Here is a 10,259-nt window from a genome sequence, read left to right on the forward strand (position 1 = left end):
GATGGCCAAGACCCTCTTTGCCGTCAGCTGACCTAAAGCGGACGGTAAAGGGCTCACTAATGGTAAAAAGGATATTTGCCATCGGCCAGGGCTTTGCCGCCCGTCAACGGACGGCAAAGGTAGTGAAGGCAGACGACAAACCTTTCCCACCCACCTCTCCTCTCTCCCCACCCCACCCCTTTGCCATCAGCCGAACTAACTTTGCCGTCTGCGGCAGACGGCAAAGGGGATGGACCCCCTAACGTTAACGGTCGTCCTACCCACCCGCGCGCTCCCCCACTCTCTCTCCCCTCTCTCTCCACCGCAACCTCCACCCCCAGCGCCGCTGACGCCACCCCACCCCAGCGCCGCCGCCCCACCCAATCCCAACGCCGCCGCCCCACCCCAGCGCCGCCGCTGCCACGCCACCCCACGCCCTCCTCGCGCCCCTCACCCTGCGGCCCTCCTCCCCGCGCCTCTCCTCCTCGCGCCCCTCCCCCCTGCGGCCCTCCTCCCCACGCCCTCCTCGGACCCCTCCCCCCTGCGGCCCTCCTCCCCGCGCCTCTCCCCTGCGTCACCGGATCGAGGTCAGTTTTTTTAGCTTTTTTTGTAATAGTTTTGTTTAATTAGTTATAGGTTTTAGGTTTGTTTTGGCTTAGGTTTAGTTTTAGTTTAGGTTTAGTTTTAGCTTAGTTCACGTTTATGTTTAGTCTTAGGTTAGTTTCCTGTTTAGTAGAAGAAAATAAGAAAAAGTAGAAGAAGAAGAATAAGTAGAAGAAGAAAAAAGGAGAAGAAGAAGAAGAAGAGCTAGAGGAGGAGGAGGAGGAGAAGAAGAAAAGAAGAAGAAGGAGAAGAAGAATAATAGGAAAAAAGAAAACAGAAAATAAGAATAAGAATAAGAAGAAGAAGAAGAAGAAGAAGAAGAAGAAGAAGAAGAAGAAAAATGCGAGAGGAAGAGAAGAATAAGAGGAAAGAAGAAAAAAGAAAATAAGAAGAAGAAGAAGAAGAAGAAGAAGAAAAACATGAGAGGAAGAGAAGAAGAAGAAAAGAACCTTGGTTAGCTCATGAATATTATATACTTAGCTTGTTTTCCTCTAAAATGGGATAATTAGCCCATTTAGCTCCAAAAAGATATAATTAGGTAATTTAGCTCCAACAAGAGGAGAAAAGGAGAAGAAATAGGCAAAATGAAAAGAAAGAAGAAGAAGAAGAAGAAGAAGAAGAGAAGAAGGAGAAGGAGGAGGAGGAGGAGAAGGCCAAGGACCTTCTAGTCCTTCTCATCCTCCTCCTTCTCCTCCTTCTCCTTCTTCTTGATTTCTTCTTCTTCTCCTCCTCCTCCTCTTTCTTCTCCTCTTTCATATTATCCTTGCTTTAATTTCCCCAACAATGACATAATTAGCCCATTTAGCTACAAAATACCATAATAAGCTCAAAATGGCATAAGAACCTTGGTTAGCTCATGAATATTATATACTTAGCTTGTTTTCCTCTAAAATGGGATAATTAGCCCATTTAGCTCCAAAAAGACATAATTAGGTAATTTAGCTCCAACAAGAGGAGAAGAGGAGAAGAAATAGGCAAAATGAAAAGAAAGAAGAAGAAGAAGAAGAAGAAGAAGAAGAGAAGAAGGAGAAGGAGGAGGAGGAGGAGAAGGCCAAGGACCTTCTAGTCCTTCTCCTCCTCCTCCTTCTCCTCCTTCTCCTTCTTCGTCTTGATTTCTTCTTCTTCTCCTTCTCCTCCTCTTTCTTCTCCTCTTTCATATTAGCCTTGATTTAATTTCCCCAACAATGACATAATTAGCCCATTTAGCTCCAAAATACCATAATAAGCTCAAAATGGCATAAGAACCTTGGTTAGCTCATGAATATTATATACTTAGCTTGTTTTCCTCTAAAATGGGATCATTAACCCATTTAGCTCCAGAAAGACATAATTAGGTAATTTAGCTCCAACAAGAGGAGAAGAGGAGAAGAAATAGGCAAAATGAAAAGAAAGAAGAAGAAGAAGAAGAAGAGAAGAAGGAGAAGGAGGAGGAGAAGGCCAAGGACCTTCTAGTCCTTCTCCTCCTCCTCCTTCTCCTCCTTCTTGATTTCTTCTTCTTCTCCTCCTCCTCCTATTTATTCTCCTCTTTCATATTATCCTTGCTTTAATTAACCCAACAATGACATAATTAGCCCATTTAGCTCCAAAATGCCATAATAAGCTCAAAATGGCATAAGAACCTTGGTTAGCTCATGAATATTATATTCTTAGCTTGTTTTCCTCTTAAATGGGATAATTAGCCCATATAGCTCCAAAAAGACATAATTAGATAATTTAGCTCCAACAAAAGGAGAAGAGGAGAATAAATAGGAAAAATGAAAAGAAATAAAGAAGAAGAAGAAGAAGAAGAGAAGAAGGGAAGAAAAATACCTTCTCCTCCTTCTCCTTCTTCTCCTCCTCCTCCTTCTCCTCCTTTTTGATTTCTTCTTCTTCTCCTCCTCCTCCTCTTTCTTCTCCTCTTTCATATTATCCTTGCTTTAATTTCCCCAACAATGACATAATTAGCCCATTTAGGTCCAAAATGCCGTAATAACCTCAAAATGGCATAAGAACCTTGGTTAGCTCATGAATATTATATACTTAGCTTGTTTTCCTCTAAAATGACATAATTGGAATATTTGTGTTGATTGGGTGGATTTACATGTGATAGTTGTCTCGTCGCTGTGATGTCTGTTGTGCGAAGACCTGCCCGTGCGTTGTACAAGCTCCGCCCCTGCATTCGTGGGTCCGTACAAATTTCATCTCCTCCCCGCCCCTTCATTTACTGTGGCTCGGTTTCCGGATGAAACTTTCTAGATTTAGGTAATTCAATTAATTTATCAGTATGCGTGACCAGTATGCGTCTCCCGTTCGAAAGGGCGACATCTATAAATATGCATGTCTTTGCATATTTATAACTGCCATCCTTTCGAATTGTCGAACATTATCCATGGACAGCCCGAGTATGTGTAGATTGGGTTCGTTTTCCCGTATGCTGTGCTCTGGATCCGATGCAGAATTTTGTCAGTGCCTCCCCCGTTGTTCTCCGGATGCACATCCTCTTTGTTTATTGCGGAGACGTGTATCAGGAACAACGGGGAGGTGCTGCCGAAATTTTGCTTGGATCCGGAGCAGAGCATGGGAAAACGAACCCAATCTACACATACTTGGGTGGGATTAGGACCTATCTTTACCTATTAGCGTGTAGGTTGCCTGGACGTAATAAAAATGGCGAACCTGATTAACCAATGAATATAAATTCTAAATTATATATAAATATATTTCTTCTGTCTTTAGTAGCTACGCAAGATGAGTGATCGTGCGTGGATGTATACTGGTCACCCTAGTCAGAAAGAGATGACGAAAGAATGGTTTGTAAAAACAAAGGAATTTGTGAAAGCCGCATTCGCAAATGGCCAGGAAAGAAACTATTGCCCCTGTCCTGGATGTGACAACTAAAAAAAGACGACAGAGGCTGTAATGATTAAACACCTGCAGAGGAGGGGTTTTAAGCCTAATTATACGGTGTGGACATTTCATGGTGAGTCTATACAACGCACAAGAGCTGAGGTGGTCCGTCGTCGCACGGACGAGCATGGTACCGGGATCGAAGACATGGTGCAAAACTTTGATGATGCTCGGGATTCGGAAGATGAGATGGAGGAATCTGCAAAGGCCTTTTATGAAATGTTGGAGTCTTCAAAACGTCCTCTCCATGAGCACACTGAGCTCTGTCAGCTGGATGCAATTGCACAAGTAATGACTCTGAAGGCTCAGTTCAACTTGGGAAGAGAATGCTACAACGTGATGATGACACTATTTGGACATTTCCTACCCAAAGGCCATGTCATGCCTGCAAACCTGTACCAGTCGGACAAAATACTTCGTGTACTTAAGATGCCCTATGAGAAGATACATGCATGTGATAAAGGATGTGTCTTATTTAGGAAGAAGTATGCACACTTGGACTATTGTCCCAATTGCGAGTCTTGCAGGTATCTTGTGGTAGACAACGGTATGGGTGAGAAGAGGCAGACCAAAATTGCAGTTAGTGTTCTTCGGTATATGCCAATCATACCAAGACTTCAACGTCTTTTCATGGTCGAAGAGACAACCAGAGAGATGACATGGCACAAATTGGGCAAAAGAACCGAACTAGATGCGAATGGGAATAAGATGATGGTACACACATCGGATGGGGAAGCGTGGAAACATTTCGATGGATTGCATCAGGATAAAGCGGCAGATCCAAGGAATCCTCGAGTCTACGCCGCCACGGATGGTTTTAATCCCTTCGGCATGACGGCAACCCAATACAGTTGTTGGCCTGTAGTTGTCATTCCACTAAATCTCCCCCCCGGGCAGATTATGCAAAGAAAGAACATATTTATGACGTTGATAATTCCAGGGCCCAATTATCCGGGGAAGAATATGAATGTGTACCTGCACCCGCTTAAGGATGAATTGGAGGAAGCTTGGGAAAATGGGGTCAAGACATACGATGCCGCTAGAAAAGAAAACTTCAAAATGCATGTGTGGTACATGTACTCTATGCATGTCTTGCCAGCGTATGCGCTATTCTCTGGATGGTGTGTTCATGGAAGGTTCCCGTGCCCCCAATGCAAGGCAGCTCTTCAGTTTCATTGGTTGCAGGAGGGTCGGAAGTATTCTTGCTTTGACTTGCATAGACAGTTCCTGGATCCTGACCATCAGTTCAGAAAAGACAAGAAGAACTTTACCAAAGGTAAAGTTGTCAAAAACTTGGCACCACCTGCGTTCACAGGACAATAGATCCTGGATCAGTTAAACGCCCTCGAGCCTGATCCAGAGCGTCTAGGGTATTTCAAGGGGTATAATTCAAAACACGCCTGGACTCACAAGCCATGCTTCTGGGATTTGCCTTACTTCAAAGACCTCCTTCTTCCACACAATATCGACATGATGCACACTGAAAAGAATATCGGAGAGGCTATTTTTGGTACATTGTTCGACATAGATGGGAAGACAAATGATAATATTAAGGCTAGAGTCGATCAAGAGACACTATGTCATAGACCGTTACAAAACATGCGAGAAGGCAAAGGAAAGCAGAAGTGGTCGAAGCCAAAGGCCTGGTTCAATCTTGAAAGGCCAGCTATGAGGGAAATTATCTTGTGGGTCAAAATGCACTTGATGTTCCCCGATGGGTATGCAGCGAATCTAAATAGGGGAGCGAGTCTTGAAAAATTAAAAATCTTTGGTCTCAAGAGTCATGATTGGCACATATGGCTAGAGCGGGTAATGCTGGTGATGTTACGTGGCTTTATTCCTGAGGATGAATGGCCAGTACTGGCGGACTATTTCTTCCGTGTTCTTTGTGCGAAAGAATTGTCGCCTGGCGTGGTAGAAGACATGGAGGAGTCTGCACTGGAGTTGTTGTGCAAGTTAGAGAAGATCTTTCCACCGGGCTTCTTTAATCCAATGCAGCATTTGATTTTACATCTACCGACCGAGGCAAGATTGGGTGGGCCCGTGCAAGATCGTTGGTGCTATGCAACTGAGAGGATGCAGAAGACCCTTCGAGCTAAATGTAAAAATAAGCGTAGAATTGAAGCATCGATGGCTGAGGCATTCATTACTGAGGAGGTGGCAAACTTTGTGACAACACACTACGAAGCCAAAAATCATCATTTGCATAATCCGAAGCCTCGGCACAATGATGCAGACCCTTAAAAAGGTGGGTCCAACCTCAGCCTATTCAAAGGGAAGCTCGCACCAGCCGGTGCTTCGAAACCAATAACGTTGGATGTCGAAGAATGGCGGAACATTTTGTTGTATATCTTCAACAACCTAACAGAAGTGCGGCCGTACATCGAGTGAGTTCTCGGCACATTTTCCCGTAACTTCTAATTCATTTGAACTGCTCTTATTCCCGGATATTTCAAACAGCCGTTACGTCGTCAAATTCTCGGATGGAGCAGTGATCGAAAATGATTCCGTCGAAGAGTATGAGCTTCTGTCAAAGACAGGAGGCGGCTATCCCGGTTTCATCTCTTGGTTCAAACAAACGGTAACTATCAATAATGGACCATTTCATTCTTGGTCTAACTTGCGGCTAATGCAACAACCGTTTCGTATTAAACTTGTAGGCTAATTCAGAGTCTATGGACGCCGAATTGAGACAAGTCGCTAATGGTTTTGACTATAAGGTCCGTTCATTTGAGAAATACAACATCAACGGGTATCTCTTTCGTACCTTTGGCAAAGAACTATCTATGCCCGACCGGAAATCTACAAATTGTGGTGTCTCTGCTATCGGCGAAGGTGTTATCGAGTATTATGGAAGAGTTGAAGCAATTTATGAACTTCAATTCTATGGTGAAAACCCACCGAACGTCGTAGTCTTCAAATGTTATTGGTTCCAGCCAAAAAAGACTAGAAGGACTCATGAACATATAGGACTAGTCGAAATCAATCCGAACACCCATTTAGATGTTCCCGATGTCTATATTACGGCTCAACAGGCGACCCAAGTTTTATATCTACCGTGGGCATGCCAAACGGATAAGAATCTGGAAGGTTGGTATGTTGTTTATGAAGTGCTGCCATATGTCAGACCACCTCTCCCAAATGAACAGGATTATGAACCTCACATTAACCCAGACACATATGATAGAGAATTCTTCCAAGAAACACGTCTTTCCAAGAAACTTTTCAAGAACCGCCGTGGTTCACCCAAGAACATGGAAGTAGACAGCGACAATGAATCCGACTCCAGCCCTGAGCCGGAACCAGAAGACCTAGAACTCGTAGAGGTTACTGATGTGGATGACCTGTCAATGCTTCAACGATTAAAGGAAGGCCTTTCACAACTTCACGCCGTTGAACCCGGCGAGCACGTCATTCATGAAGACATGCGTGATAGTGATGATGATGATGCATTTATTGATGATGATTATTAGTTTGTAAGATTCACAACTTAAATTATATATTTTTTAATCTTTATTATTCATGTACATATTATTATTCATGTCAGTTATTCAATTTTTTTATGTTGTACTAATTTCTTTTAATCTTTATCATGGCAGGTCACCAGGTGTGGAAAGATGGTGGGCGCTCGTCCAGATCGCTCGACGGGTTCTTCCCAGGCGCCCCGCACGAGGGGTGGTACTTCCCTTCCACCCCTATCTCTCCGTAGAGCCTTGACAGACAGTCTGTCGACACCACCCGTGGGTTCTTCTTCGTCGGCGGCATTGCCCACTGGGAGAGGTGCTGGTCGGGTAGGGAAGAAGGGGAAGGGTACAGGGAGAGGTGGTGGCTGCGGAAGATCCAAGAGGACTGTTGAGCCGTCCTCGCCACCACAACCAGCTCATTCACCCGAGCATAGGACTAGTATGGTCGACCCATTTGCGGAGGAGGCTACGGGGACTCTGTTCCAGGAGCCTGTTGTTGACGGGCATTCGTCCCATGAGACTCCGGTCCAGGAGCAGCCTCGGGTCGAGGTGCATTCGGCCCAGGAGCGGCCGGAGGAGACTACGGTTCTGGAGGCTTCACCCGACGTGGAGAGGCCCGGATGGGAGACCTGGACGGATCGTACCGAGTTGCCGGATTGGACTGAGGGTCCGGGTGGCTCAGGGGGCGGGGATGGCGGGGATGAGCTTACGGATAGTGAGGGCGATGTGCAGGTGGACGGGGCCACCGTGTACAAGCGTGGTAGTACACGTCTCCCGGTCGCCCCGGCTACCCGCGAGCAGAGGCCGGTGATTAAACCTGAAGGAGATAGGTAAGTACATTTACCCTTTTTTTAGCTTTTGCCTTCAAGTTTGTTCAAATATCTAATACGTTGACCTTATCATACCGCAGGGGATGGGTACACCCTCTTGGAGTCCGCAGGCCAAACTCCGTCCTTGGTGTGCTTTGCCGGACAGATTTCCCGGGGTTTGTCATGTTGCCTGGTGAGGGTCAGGTTCCTACACTAGGATTTACCTGGGAGCACTACCAGGCTGCGCAGGCCCCGCCGGAGGAGATTATAGATGGTGTCTTGTGCCACACGAGGGCCGAGATGGTGATCAATAGCTTTTGGGTAAATTATCCTTTTACAGAATCTAAAATTAACAATATAGCTAATTATTGTACTAATCGGTGTTTTCACGTTTGATTGCAGACCTTCTATAGGTGTGAGGATGGATATGAGGAGGAGGCGGCCAGGGTTCTCGAGGCCGAGTGTAGGCGGTTACTACAGAACTTGCGCCACGAGGCTCGGCCGCAGGCTATTCGAGATTACTACGCCACGCGTGGTATTAAGAAGTAGAAGAAGGATTGCCGTGGAAAGTTTCTGAAGAAGGAGCAATACATGAAGGTAATTACCTATTCTTAAGTCCTTCTACGTAGTTTTCTTGATTTCATTCATAGGCGTAGCGCTGAAAATTCTTTCTAATAACTTACAGGTGCCCCCGAGATGGTGTACAGATAAGATGGATTGTTGGGAGGCGTTGGTTGATGAGTGGTGCACAGGCAGCTGGCGAGCCGTCCACGAGAATGCGAAGGATCGGCGTAGCCAAATGGTTGGTGTGCCACACCATCAAGGCAGCGCCAACTTACTTCAGTTTGGACGAAACTGGGTATGTGATTTGCTTCATGATTCATGCAATTCATTATTGATGCTAATATTTTGTTCCTCTCTTTTAGGCGCATCACAATAAGACTGAGATGCCACACTTGTACGACCTTTATGGCATGGCCCATACTGCCTCGTACAAGAAGGCGAAGGCATTCTCTGAGTCTGACCTGGATGATCCCAATAACTTCACCAACATATCATCCCACCAGAAGCTCGTGGCATACAGGGACCCGGGGAAGGCTACGAAAGGGGATGACTTTAACCCTAACCAGGAACCTTTGGATCCATAGCTGGTGATGATATCTGGTGGCGGGAGGCCCCATGGCTCGATAGCCATTGGAGATGGGATAATACGTTGTCCACTCACTCTTCCGGAGATCAAGGCGCGCTAGTCGAGCAGCTGTCCTCAGATAACGCGTCATCCACGGCCAGTCGAACTTGCCATCGAGGTTAGTGTACGGACTAAGAACACTTTCATCCATTTCATTATGTGTGTCACCATAGATCATTACTGTGGTAACGAGGAATGGTGTTTCAGGCTGCTCTTCAGAAAGAGAGAGCGGCAAACCAGGCTGCTCTTGAGAAAGAGAGATTGGCAAGCCAGGCTGCTCTTCAGGCTGCTCTTGATGAGAGGGACCAGACCACGGCACGATTGCTTGAGGAGGAGAGGGCCCGGAATGAGGCAGGTCAACGGGCCCTGTACGAGCTTTTTGTGGTATGTTTTTTTTTCACATTAGCCAAATCATGTGTGTAATGTCTGTTTCATTACTAACTAATACGACCCACTCTTCACGGTCTTTGCGAGAAGAGCGGTCAAGTCCCTCCGCCGATGCCCGTCTTCTCTTCGATTGGCACGGTGAGTTCCATTATAAACTAGTATTAATAATTGAGTGTCATCATGCTAACTGAGACATTGCAAAATATATTTTATGCAGAATAACTCCCGAGCGGCATCGCACGACCCTTCTCCAGGGCAACCGTCTCCAAACGAAGCCGCCGCGAGTAACCGTGGTGTTTCTCCTCCTTGATGACCACTACGGTAAGTTTCTCCTCCAAACTTAGCCTGTTTTACTCTAAAATGAGATAATTAACCCATTTAGCTCCAAGAAGACATACTTAGGTAATTTAGATCCAACAAGAGGAGAAGAAATAGGAAAAATGAAAAGAAATAAGAAGAAGAAGAATAAAAGAAGGAGAAGGAGGAGAAGGAGGAGGAGGAGGAGGAGAAGGCCAAGGACCTTCTAGTCCTTCTCCTCCTCCTCCTCCTCCTTCTTCATTTCTTCTTCTTCTCCTCCTCCTCCTCTTACTTCTCCTCTTTCATATTATCCTTGCTTTAATTTCCCCAACAATGACATAATTAGCCCATTTAGCTCCAAAATACCATAATAAGCTCAAAATGGTATAAGAACCTTGGTTAGCTCATGAATATTATATACTTAGCTTGTTTTCATCTAAAATGGGATAATTAACCCATTTAGCTCCACAAAGACATAATTAGGTAATTTAGCTCCAACAAGAGGAGAAGAGGAGAAGAAATAGGAAAAATGAAACGAAAAAAGAAGAAGAAGAAGAGAAGAAGGAGAAGGAGGAGAAGGAGGAGGAGGAGGAGGAGGAGGAGAAGGCCAAGGACCTTCTAGTCCCTGTCCTCCTCCTCCTTCTC

Source organism: Hordeum vulgare, chromosome 6H (assembly GCF_904849725.1).
Source record: "Hordeum vulgare subsp. vulgare chromosome 6H, MorexV3_pseudomolecules_assembly, whole genome shotgun sequence".
NCBI lineage: Eukaryota > Viridiplantae > Streptophyta > Magnoliopsida > Poales > Poaceae > Hordeum > Hordeum vulgare.